Source organism: Brassica napus, chromosome C8 (assembly GCF_020379485.1).
Source record: "Brassica napus cultivar Da-Ae chromosome C8, Da-Ae, whole genome shotgun sequence".
Taxonomy (NCBI): Eukaryota; Viridiplantae; Streptophyta; class Magnoliopsida; order Brassicales; family Brassicaceae; genus Brassica; species Brassica napus.
In genome coordinates this window covers 10,578,977-10,598,572 of record NC_063451.1, presented here as the reverse complement: position 1 = coordinate 10,598,572, position 19,596 = coordinate 10,578,977, and the positions used below count along the sequence as shown (strand labels likewise).

The 19,596-nt window shown below is 37.2% G+C and overlaps 1 pseudogene; it reads right to left on the bottom strand.

Annotated features, from left to right (window-relative positions):
- Positions 1-10,130: 10,130 nt before the first annotated feature.
- Positions 10,131-13,137, bottom strand: LOC106412747 (annotated as a pseudogene).
- Between the last annotated feature and the right edge of the window lie 6,459 nt (positions 13,138-19,596).

The window sequence follows — 19,596 nt, the reverse complement described above, 5'->3', positions numbered from 1 at the left end:
TGAGTAATTATATATTTACAAGTCTAATCTAATTATTTATTAAACGTAATGAAGACTTTAAATGCTCTAACTTTTAACGTGAGAGCAGAAATATCGCTTTAATAATAGTAGGGAGAATTGCCAAGTGTGACTCAAAACTTGGAGTCAAACCCAAAACAATACCCCAACTTGGGTCAAAGGCAAAAGTAACCTAAAAGGCTATTGAAATTACAACTATCCCCTTGTGACCAAACAAAAAAACGGAATTCTTTTTACGTTTCTACCCCTCGCAAGTCGTCTGTTTAGACGACTTGAAAATAAGTTGTCCAGACGACTTAACTTAAAGTCGTCTGGACAGTTAGTCTTAAACATAATTTAAAAATTTTGTAAAAAATATTTTGATAAGTGAAAAATGGGAATTATGTAATTAACATATGTCTTAGGAGGTATAAATTAAGATATAACAAATTTCAATTGTTTTCAGCATAGATGACTGAAAGTAGTGAGTCATGATATTCTTAAGTTTATGTTTCATCAACATATGTTGTAGTATTGTATGTGTTCTTAGGGTTAGATTTTGGAAAGCATTAAAACCGTTTTTGAAAATTTTTAAAATTACTTATGCGTGTTCATTTCTGTGTATAGTAAACACTATTTAAGTATAATTTGATTTTATAACGTGGTTAGTTAGTTAATCTAGTCATTTTAGTTTAGGGGTTCATTTTAGGGTCTAGGACGACTTAATATTTTGTCGTCTGAAAACAGACGACTAAATATTAAGTCGTCTGTTGTACATTATCAGCCAGAATAAGTCGTCTAAACCGGACCAAACCTTAAAGTTTACCAATGTAATTTTAAAGCTAACCGGATTATTTACCCAATATATAAGGTGATTTTTTTTTTTGTTTCATTTTTCGCGATATTCAGAAACCCTAACAGTTCTCTCTCAAAGGCGATTTCGAATTCCCACGATTTCCGAACAAACCATCGTTCTCAACATCGGCTATCTATCTCACTTCATTCTCACCGTTGTCGCCGCAGCTTCTTCTAACCCTAGCGCCGCCGATTCCTCTAAACCCTAGCGCCGCCGATTCCTCTAAACCCTAGCGCCGCCGCTTCCACTATTTCCGAACAAACCGTCGCCCTCGCCACCGTGGTCACCAACGTTCTAAACACTAGCGCCGCCGCTTCTTCTAAACCCTAGCGCCGCCGCTTCTTCTCTGTAAACCTTAGCGCCGTTTCTCTGTAAACCCTAACGCCGCTAAGTCATCAATCTCGAGGAAAAGATGAACATAAAACGTTGTCTCTATCAATTTACTCATTCTCACCGTTTCACGTTTATTTTTTCAGATCTATAACCGCAATGACGAGTACTCCAACTCCTTCTGCGACTGGAAGACTTGTAAGTAATTTAAGTCGTCTGGAAAGTCTTCCAACTGGACGACTTAGTAGATGACTTAAATATAAGTCGTCCATTTGGAAGACTTTCCAGACGACTTAATTATAAGTCGTCTACTAAGTCGTCTGGACTTATATTGTTGTCTTTGATTATTTTGCAGACAAAAAGGATGGATATTCCAGAACTCCCCCGTAGGTTATACACATCAGGGGAAGAACCAGAAGCCCACAATAGCATTTCGTATCATACGGATAACAGCAAGTTGCATACTGCTCTTAGGAAAGCTCTTACTGATGACGAATTTGAAGAGCTCAAGGAGTCGAGTTTGGGAGTTTTCATCAAGTTCAAGGAGCAGGGATTTGGTTGGGCTTCAAGGCTGGTTCACTACATGCTCAGTTTCAAGCTGGACATTAAGAAGAAGTATGAGATGGGGTCTCTCGTTGGTCCAGAACCTTTGAGGTTTTCACTGTTAGAGTTTGAAAACCTCACTGGTCTAAACTGCGAGTACATCGAGGACCTTGAGACACCAAAATGTGACGTTACCCCAGAGATGGTTTCTTTCTGGGGGATGCTGGGAGTTCATCTGGAAGCTGGCCCAACTACTGATCAGATAATAGCAGCACTGCAGAGATGCGGGGATTGGTCCAGGGAAGATCGCAAGCGGCTCGCGTACCTCTCCATCTTCACTGGATTCATTGAAGGGAGAAAGTTTTCAACCGCTACACGATCTACTCTGGCAAGGCTAGTGATGGATTTAGAACGGTTTGAGAATTATCCATGGGGGAGAGTCGCATTTAAGGTGCTGATGGACTCTTTGTGGAACAAAGAAATTGCTGGCTGTTACACCGTGGATGGGTTTATACAAGTTCTTCAGGTCTGGACGTACACAGCTATGCCGGAATTGGGTGCTAGTATTGGTGGTCCCAGAGCAGACAGTCCGTCTCCACCGATACTGGCTTACGAGGGCAGCAGAGGCCGCAGATCAATGAAAGCTGCTATCTTGAGTCAGGTATTTACTTCAATCCAAAAGACTGCGCAGACGACTTATTATAAGTCGTCTGGAAGGTCGTCCAGCTGGACGACTTATCGGACGACTTAATTAAGTCGTCTGGAAAGTCTTCCATCTGGACGACTTATTAGACGACTTATTATAAGTCGTCTGGAAGGTCTTCCAGCTGGACGACTTAGTAGACGACTTATAATTAAGTCGTCTATTTAGTATTTTTTTTCAAATATCTAACTCGATTCTTCTATTTACTGCAGACCCGCGTGATCAACTTTGTTGAGAAGGACATTAGTGAAATGTGGCCAAAATGGGACTCTGAGGTTGAGGACCTGCCCGCGGAGAACATCATTAAAGTCATGTATGAGCGGAGACCGTGGAAGTGGACCATGGATTGCTGGGAAGTCACTGGTACTAAGGTCAATACAAAACCTAAGGTTGTGACTCCATCAAAGAAGGCCAAAGAGATGGTTGTGTTGGAGGAGGAGGAGGAGGAGGAGGAAGACAATCCAAGACCTCGGAAGAAAGCTCGTAAAGAGGCTCCTAAAGTGGCTAGTGAAGAGGCTAGAGAAGACGCTAGAGGAGGGGTGACCAGAGAGGAGCGAGCGAATGTGCTTCCTGGATCACAACTTTTCCCAGTCTTGGAGAGAGCAGTATCACCTCTTCAAAACATCGGAACCTGATCACAAAGGTTTAGGAAGAGTTCTACCTGGTGGGGCGTCATATTTTTATGACGGATCAATACCTTCATTTTGCCAATCAAACAAGAAGTGGGGGGAGGACATTGATGATATCTATGCGCCAGTGAACTTGGACGACAAGCATTGGGTTGCTATTTGGATATCGATCCCTAAGAGGCACATAGTCGTCTGGGACAGCATACCTTCATGTAGTGTACCAGACGCATGGGATGCGATAATGGAGCCTTTTCTCCAGATGGTCCCTTATCTGCTTGTTGAGTGCGCAGCCACCGACGAAATACGGGTCAAATACGGGTTGGAGCCATACACATATGAGAGACCGCTGAAAGGTGTACCCACGGCCAACAATGGTGATTGTGGCGTGTACACTGTAAAGTACATTGAATGTCATGCTCTCGGTGTCTCCTTTGACCCTAAAGACTTTGCTAGGTGCAACGCAAAGAAAATGAGGGATAATATGGCGGTGGATATATGGAAGGAGCTTGTTGATCAGCATCTAAAAGAAAATGTGGATGGTGATAAGTTCGTGGGCTTGTATGATTAGATTAGTGTTTGTATTTGAACTTGTCTTTGTATTTGAATATATAAGTTGAACTTGTAAATATATAAGTTGTAAATATATAAGTTGTCTGGAAGATTAGTGTTTGTATTTGAACTTGTAAATATATAAGTTGTCTGGAAGAAATAAGTCGTCTGGAAGGTTTTCCAACTGGACGACTTACAAATAAGTCGTCTAGAAGGCTTGGACGACTTATTATAAGTCGTCTGGAAGGTTTTCCAACTGGACGACTTACAAATAAGTCGTCTAGAAGGTTTGGACGACTTGAAGGGATAGTAGAAGGTAGTCTAAAAATAAAATACACTTGAAGGGATAGTAGAAGGTCGTCTAAAAATAAAATACACTGGACGACTTAGTAGAAGGTCGTCTAAAAATAAAATACACTGGACGACTTAGTAGAAGGTCGTCTAAAAATAAAATACACTGGACGACTAAAAATTTAGTCGTCTGGACGGGTAATCAAGACTGGACGACTTAAATTTAGGTCGTCTGGACAACTAGTCAACTGGTTGTGTACATTGTGGTTTCGTATGGCCAGTTTCCTTGCAGTTTGAGCATCTCCGTGCCCTGTGTTTCTTCCTGGGTTTGTGTCCTCTCATCCTAGATAGCTCCAACCAAGATTGCCATCTTGATTTCTTCGGTCTCCCCCGACCACGCTTTAGTTCTGGAGGAAAGCATTCTCGTTCCTCAATATGTTGTGATACGATAGGATATATATTCTCTGAGTATCCTGCATACAGATAATTCTTTGAGTACAGTGGACATACAAGTGTGGAGATATGCAAACCAGCATGTATTCCAGCAGCTATAGCATGAGAGCAAGGTATTTTCTCCACTCCATAGACACCACAATCACACTTTGCATGTTCCAAATCAACCACACAGTCCATTTTGCCACCTTTGACAAAGAAATGCCATCCATCAATTGGTTCGACCGTCATCGTACCCGCTATCTCTTCTCGAACAGCAAGCAAGTATTCAACACCCCCGCTATGTTCAGTTGTGAGACTCAAAGCATCTTGTCTCCTTTTCCAATACCATTTTCCTAACTTCTGCCTTATGAACTCCAGCAGGAACGTAATCGGAAATCCTCTTGCTCGCTTCAGTGCGGAATTAATAGATTCAGCAATGTTGCTTGTTTTTATGTTGAACCTGTTCCCCTTACAATAAACCCTTGACCATAGCCTGACGTCGGCTTTCTCCAAATACGTTGCAAGTTCCGGGTTTGCACTCCGTATCTCAGCCATGTACCGGTCAAAATCGTAAACCGTGTGAGCATAAGCAGCCCCTTTCACTAAGTACATGAGATGTTTCCCTTTAAACTTTTTGACAATGTTATCTTGAAGGTGATAATAACATATTCCTCGGGTTGCCCAAGGAAACACCTTATCACACGCACTTTTAATGGCCTTGTGCCGGTCGGAGACTATCACCAGAGGCTTGTCATGAGATATACAACTAGCCAATTTTGTGAAAACCATTCCCAAGAAGGTATATCTTCCTCATCCACGATCCCAAAAGCCAATGGGAATATCTGAAAATTGTCATCTTGTGCGGCTGCAACTAACATAGTTCCTCCATACTTTCCACTTAGGTGAGTTCCATCCACCACAATGACCCTTCTCTGATACTTAAAACCTTTGATAGAAGCTCCAAAAGAGAGAAATAGATACTTAAATCTTTTCATAGAATCAAGTTCTATCGCCGTGATAGAATCAGGATTTGCAATGGAGATTTGCTCGAGATATGATGCCAGACGCGAATACCCTTCTTCTGCTGATCCTCTCACCAATCTTTGTGCATATAACAGTGCTCTGTATGAAGTGGTGTAATCAAGCGCCATGCCAAACATGTTCCTCATTGCATCAGTGATATGCTGCGGAGTTATCCCATCAATGATTCCAACACGATCAATGAAAAGACTACCTACATACTTCGGAGTACAGTGTCTCCGCTGAGCGATTCGGTCTCCCGCTGAGCATAAATGTTTTTCCACATACTTTGTTACCCAAAACGTGTTTGTCCCATGTTTGACACTCGCTCTGACCTTCCATCCACAATAGCTAACCGGACATGTTGCCACAACGAGAGTTTTCGTTGATTTGTATAATTTGAAAGAAAACTTACCCCTCACTGCTGCCAACCGCAGCTCTGAAAGCAGAGCACCCTTGCTAACAAAACTCTGGTTGACATAGATACTGGTACCATTCGATTTTCCTCCTTCAATAGCATTTGTCTTAGCATATGTCTTTTGGATTTCTTCAAAACAAATATTATCATCATCTTCCTCGTCCTCATCTGGAACCTTTCCATAAAGACTGTAATCCCCACCATTCTGATCCGTTTCACCAACAATAGAATTATCAGCATCCTCCTCCCCATTTTCCTCCTCCCCATCTTCTTCCCATTCACCAGCTTCATCATTATCACCAACATCTTCTTCCCATTCACCAGCTTCATCATTATCACCAACATCTTTTTCCCATTCACCAGCTTCATCAATATCCCTTTTCTCTGAAACCGTTTCGACCTTGCTGCGGCTTGATACACAAAGACATACTCTATGGGTTTTGAGTATCTCCAGCAAGTTTCGAACTTGTCTATCACTTGTAACATGAATGGGAAGACTGCCTGGAGCCATCATCATTTCTGCTGGTAATGAGTAGCTAATCTCCACACTCACTGTTCTCATGTCCAGGTTATAATCTTCTTGAGCCATTGCAACAAGTTCAGCATGTGTTGAATCTTCATTCAATAAAAACAATCTTCCTCCTTTGAGATCATCAACCACAAAATCCCAACGGAAATCTCTCAACAACCATTCTCCATACACTGCATGTAACTGAAAAATCATCTGCAAATATTCAAAATAAAACACATTAGTAAACATAGGGAAAAGGGAAATGAAGAAGTTCAATAAACATTGCCGCAGACGACTTAGCATTAAGTCGTCCAGAAGACTTAAAGGTAAATCGTCTAAAGAGGTCACTTTTGCAATTGAAAATTAAAAGGGACGACTTAATTCTAAGTCGTCCGGCTTTGTTTGTTAAAAAAAAAACTTCAGACGACTTATATATAAGTCGTCTACGAGAAACGGGCTAGTTTTGCATTTGACCGAATCGTGTCAGATCTTTGACTATTTCTGGACGACTTATAATTCAGTCGTCTCTGGGAAAGTTAAAATTTCAATATTTTATGAAAACTTGACGACTTACGTGTAAGTCGTCCTAGGTTAGTTTTGTAATTGAAAAATAAAACTTGAAATTTAACTTTCTCCAGACGACTTAGATGAAAGTCGTCCAGCTAAACGACTTAATTTAAGGTCGTCCGGGATAAGCAAGGTTTGACCAGAAAATTGGGAAAAATTCTGGACGACTTTGCTTTCCCCGGACGACTTTAAATTAAGTCTTCTGGAGGGACGACTTTATATTAAGTCGTCTGGTTAAAGTTAAATTATGAAGTTTTATTTTTCAATTACAAAACTAACCTAGGACGACTTACACGTAAGTCGTCAAGTTTTCATAAAATATTGAAATTTTAACTTTCCCAGAGACGACTGAATTATAAGTCGTCCAGAAATAGTCAAAGATCTGACACGATTCGGTCAAATGCAAAACTAGCCCGTTTCTCGTAGACGACGTATATATAAGTCGTCTGAAGTGTTTTTTTTTAACAAACAAAGCTGGACGACTTAATTTAAGTCGTCCGTTTGACCAGAAGACTCATCAGTAAGTCTTCTACATACAGATGACTTACTAGTAAGTCTTCTACGCGAACAGATCTTGAAAAAAAATTCAAATTCGTACCTTAAACTAGGTGAGATGACTTCGTTTGCACACAGGGTCTTCTCCAACCACCCAGAACCTCAAACGAAAGCAACCGTAAGTCAAAACGAAAGAAATATGGCTCTGCAACCATAGCCCATATTTTGAATCAAAAGCTTGAGTTTTTTGGATGAATATAGAGAGAAAGTGAAAGAAATGTTGTTTTTAGTTCATAACAATTGAAACAGAGAGAGTGTAAAGAGATTTACGTGCATTAAAGGGCATTAAAAGCTCCAAACAGTTCGTACAAGGTTGTTGCCACTATTCATTGCAGTGGCAGTATTGTAAATACTTGAAGAAGATGAGGTTGAGACAGTAAAGAAGCCATTTTCGAAAAAAAAAAAAAAAATGTTAATGGCATTTTCGTAGATAAAGTGCAGGTGTGGGGTTAAAATCTCAAAAAAAAAAGGAGTCAAAAGAAAAGGTTAGTTTTCTGTTTGACTCCAAGTTTTGAGTCACTTTTGCAAAAAGCCCATAATAGTATAAACTAAGTGTTCTCTTTTCAGTTATATCAAATTAATAATTTTACTTGATTAATGTTTAGTTATGTGTTTTCTGTTTTTTTTTTTAATTTTAACTTTCTTATTACAAGGTATTATCATATAACAACACAATATATATATATATATATATATATATATATGAATTATCTTTTATTTGTAAAAAATATATTAGGTTTTAGATAATTCTTATTATTATTAATTTTAATCACTTATTAAATCAAAACAATTTAAAATCGTTTTTATTTTGGAGCTAATTTATATATTTTATTCATTAAAGGTATAAACGATATTAACCACTCTATCTTTTAACGTGATGACTCAAATGCGAAAAATAATTTCGCAAGTAATAGTATATAGTTTCTTATAATATTGAAGAGAGGTAATATTTGTGTAATCTAACATTGATTGTTGGCTTGAGTTCGAGAGTTTTAGAGTTTGTTTATGAAGTGTTTTGAATAAGAAGTAGATGTTAGATCTTTCAAAATTTCCAAAAATTATTTGTCAGCGATTTAAGTGCAAGATCACTTACTCATATATTATAAAGAATACGAAGGAGAAAGTCCTCAGGTTAGTTTTACATGTTCTCGACAATGTAGAAATATGCAGGGAATACGAAGGAAAAAGTCTTTAGTTTACTGATTTTCCCTTTTCTAGAATATGTATGTCATGATTTCTATATAATCTTTATTATACACACAAAAATTTTATAAAACACAAACACATAAAACATTAAAACCAAAAGCATCAATGGGAGACTCACATCAAAGCACACATGAACCATCACAAGAACGAGGAAAAAGTTCATATATATAGTCCTGAAGAAAATAAAAATTTGATAAAGCTACTTTTAGATGTTGTTGCTTTGGGTTTGCATGACAGTAATAGCACATTCAGCAAATTTACGGCGGAGAGACGAATTCTACCTACCTTCAATCGATTGCATGGATGCAGCAAAATTTATCAACACTATCCAAACATAATGAAGATCTTGAAAACATAATATCTAAACGCGGCTGAACTTCTTCGCTTTAGATCTGGTTTTGGCTGGGATTCAACCACACAAAGGTTTACGGCTCCGAAAGAAGTATGTACTGAATATTTAAAGGTAAAAAAATTCATAAGACTATATTACTATTTTTTTGGTTATGTTAATTTTTTTTATTGTAGGCACATCCGAATTTCAAAAAAATTAGTGATGAAACCTTCGAAGAATTTGATGATCTCAAAGTTATATTTGACAAGAATATAGCGACGGATATGAATGCTATTGGATTAGGTGATACTACTGATGCACAACCAACAGTTGGAGTTGCAGAAACATAAAAGGAACAAACAAATCGTGGTGAACAGTTTTCTTTTGATATCCAACAAAACTATGAATCTCAATCATCTTTTTTTTTTGCAGCCCTGCAAATGATACTGTGGAAAAGCTTCCTTTAAGAAAGAGACAAAAGACTAGTCCTCTTAAGAAAGTTGATGATCTGTTCACTCAAAAAGAAAGTGTAGAAGAATCTAACGAGATGAATGCTTTGACAACAATCACTCGCAAACTCTTCAATTTGATAGAAGGAAGAGAAATAAGACAAAAACAAGAGGCTGTACAAAGAGAAGCAGAGAACAAGAAAAATAATCTATGAGAAGCAATCAAAGAAGTTTCTGATTTGGAGGAACATGTACGTTACGATGCCGTTAAATTGATTCATCAATTAGGAATGAAAGACGTATTCAATAGCATGTCCGTTGATGAACGTTGCGGATGGATTAAGCATAACGTGATATTATTTTGATTTAGCTATTACTTATATGTGGTTTTTATTTATTTACTAGGGGTATTCCGGCGCTACGCGCCGGATTCGGATGTTGTTTTTTCTTTTGAATTCATTTAGTTTTATTTTCATTTGTTAGTTGTTAGTCCAATCAGGCATAGAATTATTAGTTCTTGACAATTAAGAATTGAGAGTGTCTTGACCTAATAATGGATTTTGTGAGTGCATGTTAGGAGATCTCAGGCCTGGAGTCTTTGGCTTTCGAAAGCATGTGAATGCATTTTTGATTCCTCCTGAGTGAAAATGTTAAAAGTTTTAGGTAACGTGGGCGATGCATTTTTTTGGTTTACGGTTCTTATTTATAAGGGATTTCTTTTTTCTTTTTCGAGGTTTGTAAAGTTTATTGGCTTATCCTAAACGGAAAGGTTATGGTAGGAGGTTAGTACATAAGGGAGTAATGAATTTCAAAAGTATAGCAAACAACAAATTAACTTTTTAAAAATATTCATGATAGAAGAAATATTCAAAAAAAAAACAATGATATATTTTTAATCTATGAGCAATGTAGTCGACAAATTTCTCAACTCTTATGAAGTAGTAACAATTCTTGCATGGATGATTTGTGTTTTGGAGGTCGCAGCTTCTTGGGAGTTTGAGTCTGGCCATGTTCTTTAGATATAAGTCCTCCAGCGGAATAAGATAGACACTGAGTGTTTTTTTAATTTTTCTCCAGCGACGATCAAATGTAGATAGTGTGTGTTCCCAATCTAGGGTATCCATGATATTTTTTCCTTCTTTGTTTTTTCCTGTGCAAGGAAGTAATAAACCACAAAGATACGTACCCTTGTTGTATTTTCAATTTGCAGAATTGTGCAGGTGATTGAGTGCTTCGACTAATCTTTGATGGAAGAAAAACTGATTTATCCCCTCAACAAAGTGTGCTTCAGGGTTGTTGTTTTCTAACAATAACTCCATCAAGTGTTTGTGATGGGAGACCATCCTCGGTGGTTCCGATGCAAAATATTTGAGGCTTCGGTTGTGGAAATAAGATGCGGGCTCCGTGTCAGAAGTGTCTTCATTTGAGGTTTCCACGGTTTGGTTAACATCCGGCTCAGATTCCATATAATTGGAGATGTCGTTTGAATCTTGATGAGATGAGGGGTGAGGGAGATTTAGAGGGTTATCCATTTTTCTAACTTTATTTGTGTGTACGAAGATCTGCATCTAGGAATTTTTATAGAGCAACGGCGTTTAAAAATCATGATACGGTGTTATTAGCATTTAGTTTTTAAGATTTTGTTTACATATTTGTCGTTGATTGCTCGGTGGAGTCTTAAGGATCAAACGGAGTCTACATCCGATCGTTGAGATGGAAGGTTTAAGGATCAAATGGTTTCTGAATATTTGTCGCTGATGGCAATGTCAATGCTTTAGGGTGGAGTCTTAAGGATCAAATAGGTTCTGAATATTTCGGATCACGGGCGTGCAACAGGAGCCTCTCTGCTTTGCATGCTGAGATGGAAGGTTTACTTTGGGCAGCCTCATGTATGAGAGACATGAGGATAACCTCGATACGATTCGATACGTACTTAGACAGACTACAAATCCGGTGGATTGGCCAACATTCGCGACAGAGATCGAGGTGTTCCAGAGATTACATGAGGATTTCGATGATGTGAGTATGTCTCAGTTCCTCAAAGTAGGAATGGTCAGACGGACGCATTAGCAAAAGAAGCAAGGACCAGAGGCTACATATAGACCCGGTCAGACAGAGGTGCTTTTTGGAGAATCGGCTTGTCTGATCACCACTTGATCTAGCGTAGATGGGCAGCTGAAAAAAAAAATTATCGTTGGATTGCTGGAACTTTGGTTTTGTTATTTAATTTGATTTGATATAAATCTTGACTGATTTGTTTTTTTTAATTGTGTATGTTGGTTTGAATTATGGTATGGCAATTTAGTAGTAGTGCAATGTTATATTTTGGGACGTTCGCGGCGTTTGGTTTAACTGAAAAACCGAGAACAGAATATGTCGTTTGTGCGTCGGTTTATTGTTTTGTGTATAAGTTTGACTGAATTTATTTTATGAAGGCGACAGTGGTTACAAAATTTACAATTCAATTATTAAATGTTTTCCAAGCGTAAGTGGCGTACAGAATTGAGTACTTGTTTTGGTTGGATTTGTTGGAGCTTGTGGTGCAAGTTATTGTAATAAAAGGATGTGGGGTAATAGGAAAATTCATGTAACATTTATGTCGTGATACTGGTTTAAAGCAGGGGAAGATGTACTGTTTGTTAGAGCAAGTAAACAATTTTTTTTTTTTTTTATAAAACGAAACAGGCTACAAAGCAATCTTACTCACAATCACCTAAGTTGAATTCTATTTCTAGCTTCTTTTTTATCACCGTAATGCAATTTGCAATGACTCTTTGCTTCCATATGCTTTCTTACAGCTTCTAAGCTGCTGAATGCATGGCACAGCTCGCTGCAGTAGAGACACATGAAGTCTCTCTTAACCTGAATCATAATCCATGGTATAAGAGGAAATAAAAGTTAAGAAAATTCAAAGCTTTACAACAATGCTTAACTGACGAATCTGAACCTTAAGACCGAGGTAAGTGAGAAGCCCTTCTGGATCTTTTAGATACTCAACATTCGGAACAAAGAAACCATGGTGCTTGTTTGATCAAAAAAAAAAAAGAAACCATGGTGCTTATGCATGTCTGCATCATCTTCTCCACCAGCTCCTGACTCATTCACATTCAACTTAGACAAAGAATCCGAGGCCTCTTCTTCGTCCGCATCAGCCAGTTCCTCATCTGAATCTGTCTCCACCTACTCATTATCACTCTCCTCGTTATCTTTGTTCTTGAAAAGGCGAGGAAGTGGCGTGACTATCGCTACATCCTCATCTCCGTTGCTTGCTGTCCCTTGTGAAACGCGCAAAACGTGTCTCCAAGACTTGCAATGCTGTTCATGAGCCTTGGAACTCCTGTAACTTTTACCGCAGACTCTGCAGGTGTAAAGCATAGGCCTTTCATCTGATTTTCCTTTCTCCATAGCAAGAGCAGATTGTTTAGCCTCAAACAACTCTTCTGTAACCCCAGGAGCTCCAGCTACCTAGACGTATTCAAAACCTCAACAATTCAGATGCCACACATCAAGAACAATGATAAAGTAAAACCATCTCGATGGAAAAATGATAAAGTTTTGATTTTTTTCTCAGAAAATTTAATCTTATCTAAGCAAAACTGTTCGAGTAGAATTTTCCGACAAACAAATAAAAAAACGACAAAATATTGACCTTGCGCTTGAGATTGTAACTGTGCCAATCGGAGCTGTAATGAAGCTTTCGTTCTCGAACTACATGTTACACGCGTTACATGTTAAGCCCGGCATCTCAAGCCCTCTCGATTGATTCCAATGGCAAAAAAGAGAAATGAACAGATCAATCGATTCCAAATATAGTCGTAGAACATACTTAAAACATACGAACCCGACTGAATCTTCTAAATATCGTTTGAGTTGAACTGTAGATCGGATCATCACTCTAACCTTCTGTGTGCTCTCATTGTGAAGGCCGCCGCTCAAGAGAAAGACGGAGGAAGGAACCCTAATCCCATGTGGGTTTGTAACGTGTCTGCAAAATTCTGGGCTTAAATTAATAAAAGCCCGGTTAAAATTAAGGGACGTAGAAACCCGGCAGAAAGCAAAAATCGAGAGTATCTTAATGTGTCGACACGTCTCGCGAAATGCCCCACTCTCCATGATGATGTGGCGCAAGGATGAGAGAGTATAGTCTATTTTATTATTATAGTTAGATAGATTATTTACTGATGTTGGATCTTATTATATGTTGGTTTTTTTGCATTTTATTACATCGTTTTTAGAATGAAATTGGTGTTGGTATCCTTTGTTCTTGTTCTGTTTTTTTTTTTCCATCGAAAAGCTATTCTATTGTTCAAACTTGAGGTGGCCTGGGTAACCAGACCGGAATAGAACAACCAATGAAATAAAGTACTCTATGGAAAGACCTCGCAGTCCTAGCTAGGAAATCTGAAATCTGATTCTGTGCTCGTGGAATATAAGTAATCTTGAAATCCGGGATGCATATCTTCGGGGTCTCTATCCTTTCGAGTTCTGTCGCAAAGCTTGGCCAAACATGAGGCTCGTTGATCATAACAATCAAATCCTTGCAGTCCGTTCCAAAGCTTTGACAAGTCGAATGCTGGAGCATACTCTCCATCGCCCATCTCAGTGCTTCCATCTCTAATTGTAATGCAGACTCTCTTCGAATGTGATTCCGTGTCCCCATTAGTTGAACGTTCCCTAAGCAATCTAGCCAGACCCATCCATATCCACTAAACTGTGCAGTAGATGTCCATGACCCATCTATCATGCAGATATTCCTCAAGCTTAAGACTTGAGGTTCTTCATTATTAAGGTCTTGTGGGGCTGTTGTTATCTTATTTGCATTAAACCAGACTTGACACTCACTCTCCGCATAACGAACTAGCTCCAAAGGATCTCTATCTATTCCCCTAAATAGTTTATCATTTCTGGTCTTTCAAAGGCACCAAATTATCCATGGATATGGGTCCCTGTCTAATCTTGGATCAACAATGTTATTCTTTCTCCAGAAGAGAAAATCCATATTCGCATAGATGCTCGGAAGAGGGAATACATCTTGACTCGTTGGTGTCGCTGAGAGAGACCAAGCTTGTAAAGCTGGTGGACATTAAAACTTGCATGAGTTACAGATTCTTCTGGCTCTCCACATCGTGGACAATAGTTATCACATCTCATGTTACGCCGTACCAGATTCCTCGTCAATGCCACATAACCAGTTAACAGTTGCCATATAAGATGACAAATCTTTTGTGGAGCTTTTATCTTCCAAGCAAATGTTACGCCGTACCAGATTCCTCGTCAATGCCACATAACCAGTTAACAGTTGCCATATAAGATGACAAATCTTTTGTGGAGCTTTTATCTTCCAAGCAAAGGCTTGAAGATTTGCTATACTAGGTTCCAAAACCTCCTTCTCTTAATCAGCCTCTAGTAAGTTGCAAGCTACCCAATATCCTGATTTGACTGTATACTGTCCACTTTTAGTAAAATTTCAGCAGAAAGTATCCCGACGATGAGTGGTGCTTATGGCCTGACACCTTATGTCAGGTATATCAGAAGGGTCAACATAGTTCTCCAGTAGCCCAACAACCCATTATTTCAAATCCTAGTTGATGAGATCACTGACTCTCATATTCGGATGCAGTGATGGGGCCAAGGGTCGTGCGGGTCTAGCTGGTGTTGTCGGAATCCAAGGATCCTCCCACACCTTAACCTCATATCCTGAATGTACTTTATGTCTGATCCCCAACAATAGTAATTTCCATGCTGCTGAGATACTGGCCCACACATATGATGAGTTGTTTACAGAGACTATTCGTAAAGGCGAACACATTCTGTAGTATCTTCCCTTTAATACTCTAGCCACCAGCGAATCAGGCTATTGCACTAACCTCCATAATTGTTTTGCCAGTAGAGCAAGGTTAAACTCATGGATCATACGGAATCCAATCTGCCAATACGGAATCCGATCCGCCTTCCTCCCGTGGTTTGCAGACCTTTTACAATTTTGTCCAATGAATCCCTCTATTTTTTTTTTTGGGGGGGGGGGGGGGTTGAGCTCCACCAAAATTCTACGATAGCACTAGCAAGGTTTTCGCATATCTCCGTGGGAGCAGGAAAGTAGACATAACATATGTCGGAAGTGCTAACAAGATAGATTTAATCAGAACCTCCTTTCCACCTTTTGATAGCCATTTGCCCGTCCATCCATTCACTCTATGCATTAATTTATCTTTCAGAAATGCAAAAATTTTGCACTTGGATCCGCTAATATCTTCTGGAATTCCTAGATATGTTCCCATTCCTCCTTCATTTTGGATCCCTAAAGCACCTTTAACCTGCTGTCTAGCATTTGCGTTAATCCTCTTACCAAAGAGCAGGGGGATTTCTCAAAATTAATGCATTGTCCTGATGCTTGTCCATATTTCCTGACTACTTTCATCACTTCTTCACACTCACGGGGCTCCGCCTTACAGAAGAAAAAGGCTATCATCAGCAAAGGGAAGGTGGGATACAGAAGGACACGCGCGTGTAACGCGCATCCCCGTTATCTTCCCTTGGTTCTCTGCATGATTAAGAAGGCTAACGAGCGCTTATGTGCATAGAATAAAGATGAAAGGAGACAAAGGATCTCCTTGACGTAGACCTCTCTCTGGGACTATATTACCTCTCGGTTGTCCATTCATAAGTACCTTGTATTTCACCGAAGTAACACACCTCATAATTCAGGTAATCCATATCTCAGAGAACCCCATCTTCCGCATAACTGCCTCAATGAACGATCACTCCATTATGTCGTATGCTTTACTCATATCCATCTTAATGGCCATCCTTTTGTTTCTTCCGCTTGTCTTAGTTCTTAGGGCATGGAACATCTCTTGGGCAATCATAATATTGTCTGAAATTTATCTTTCAGCAACAAAGGCCGACTGTGTTTCTGAAATTCTATATGGTATAACTTTTTTCAATCTCTGGCATAAGACCTTGGAGATAAACTTGTAACTGACGTTACATAAGCTGATGGGTCTGAACTAGGACATCTCATTGGGATTATTCATCTTTGGGATGAGGCAGATATTTGTGTCATTCAAACCAGTCGCCATCAAAAAAATATTGATTCACCATATGAGTTAAATCATCCTTCACTATATCCCAAAATTTCTGACAAAAGAGAGTTGTCATTCCATTTGGTCCAGGAGCCTTTTCTGGATGCATCGCAAAAAGTGCTAATTTGACTTCCCACTCAGTGACCGGAGCTATGAGACCAGTTTTTATTGGCTCAGAAATCGTTGTGGATACCTCTGATAACGCATCCGCTATGTCTTCTGGGTTGAGGATTCAAAGATCTGCCTGAAGTAACTAGTAGCAATGGCTACCAATCCTTCTTCATCCTGAACAACATTTCCATTTGCATCTCTAAGCTGTATGATTTTATTCCTAGCTCTTCTCTGCTTTGTCAAGGCATGAAAGTATTTTGTGTTTCTATCTCCTTCTCTTAGCCAAAAAACTCGACTCTTTTGCTTCCAGAACATCTCTTCTGCCTTAAGAGCATCAGAGAGTTCCTTCAAGGCTTCTGCTATTTCCTCAGTCGTCACATTATCATTCGAATACAGCCCCTCATCCTTCTCTTTAAGTTCCTCCACTAGTTTCTCTGAGTTCAAATTATGTTCCCTCCTCCACTGACTCAAGGCTTTACGACAACTCGCAATATGTTCCATAATACTTGCATCGGACGGTAGATCTGGGGATTTCCATCCATCCATAATTGCTTGCCTAAGTTCGTCATTGTCCTTGCCTTGCATACAAAATAGACAAAAAAATTAGAATAGTGTTTTCCTTTTTAATTTTTTTTTTTATTTTTTATTGAATGTAAAGTATATGTAAATATGTAAAAGTTTGAGATTTGCACGCAATACAGTTTTCTTCGATTGCACAGCATGTTATTTTTATATCAAACAAGTAATAAAAAGAGGATATAAGCGTTAGATAGAGTGTCCACGTAGGCGAAAATAATCGGCGAATGAGAAACTATATTTTTGCCATGTCACCTCCTCTATTTGTTTTTACAAAATGATCCTTTAACTTTTTACTTAAACATTTATAACCAAAAATATTTTTTAGTGAAATAAATTATTTATATAAATATAATTATATTTTTTATTTACATAATAGTTTGTAAAGAAATATTTAGTGTAAATAATATCATAATTTTATAAAATACTAAAATAAATTGGGTTGGTTTTCAACTTTCACAAATAAAAAATATTATTTGTAAACTTAGAAAATAATATATCAAGAATATTCTTTTTCAGAAGAGAAAATAGAAAAATACATTGGAGACAAATCCATCTCTATTATGAAATTCCTCTATTTTAGAAAAAAAAAATAGAGGAATACATTGGAGATGGTCTAAGGCATGGCTGACGTAAATGATCGACGTTGAGATTTCAGCTTTTCCTATTCTTATTATTCTAATGTTTCAATATAATTTGAATATTCCTTTTGCTTTATAATATAATGGTTTAAATGTATTTTTGTTTCACTATATAAATTTTTTTTATATTTCAATATAACTTTATACTTATTGGATATTGTGTGGCCAATTAAATTATGTAAATTACTGTGTAATTGGTTAAATTTATATATTAAATGACAGTTTTCTAAAGTAATAACTTTTAAATATTACAGATTTTAATTAAAACTGGAGGATATAAGCCTGAGATAGAGTGTCCACTTAGGCAAAAATAATCGGCCAATGAGAAACTATATTTTTACCATGTCACCTCCTCTATTTGTTTTTACAAAATGATCCTTTAACTTTTTACTTAAACAATTATAAACGAAAAATATTTTTTAAGTGAAATATATTATTTATATAAATATAATTATATATTTTTTATTTACATAATAGTTTGTAAAGAAATATTTAGTGTAAATAATATCATAATTTTATAAATATACTAAAATAAATTGGGCTGGTTTTCAACTTTCACAAATAAAAAATATTATTTGTAAACTTAGAAAATAATATATCAAAAATATTCTTTTTAGGAGAGAAAATAGAAAAATACATTGGAGACAAATCCATCTCTATTATGAAATTCCTCTATTTTAGAAAAAAAATAGAGGAATACATTGGAGATGGTGTAAGACATGGCCGACGTAAATGATCGACGTTGAGATTTCAGCTTTTCTGATTCTTACTATTCTAATGTTTCAATATAATTTGAATATTCCATTTGTTTTATAATATAATGGTTTAAAAGTTTTTTTGTTTCACTATATAACTTGTTTTCATATTTCAATGTAACTTTATATTTATTGGATATTGTGTGACCGATTAAATTGTGTAAATTACTGTGTAATTGATTAAATTTATATATTAAATGACAGTTTTCAAAAGTAATAACTTTTAAATATTACTGATTTTAACTAAAACTGATTACATTTTGAAATAGATAGAGTAATCTATAAACTAACTCTATATAGATATGATGACAAAATTGTAAAGTGGTCTCACTTTGAATTTCTCTCATTCTGTGCATTCCTAATTGGAAGGAGATAATCAACATCTAATATTATGTTACTCTCAGTATATTAGAAATGGTCGAACCGTAAACTAATTAAGGATGATGTAAGGAAGACATAAAGATGTATTTCAAGTTATCACTAATATAGAATCAATTGACAACAACTTAATTATGTCTAGTGTAGGACAACAGAGAAGAGTTTCCATACGTTCTAATATTATAATATCTCACTATATTAGTGGGTAAATCAGTTTTCTCTAACACAAATACTCACTCCATTGTTGGAGTTTAAGCTTTTCTGTACATTGATGATATTAGTAGTTTGATCCCAAAAAAAATAAACGGTCGAACTGTACGTTGTAATTAGAGAAAGAAAACAAACAAAAATCAACCGAAGACTTTTAAGGTATATGAAACAAAAATTGGAAATAGAACAAAAAATATACACAGAAAGAAAGAACTAGTAAAATAAAATCATAATATAATTTCCATAATTGATAGTGCTTAGTTACACTAAAAAGTCTAAATTTGCAACATACACAGTTGTATTTACATCTTCAAACCTATTATCTTATTAAAATGATTTTAAAAAAAGTGTCAGCATGAAGAGTTAGAAAGTATGAGATAAAATATAATACATAACGTTAAAAATACATTATCACTGATCACTAAAAAATCATGTTAGTAGTAATAAAAATGA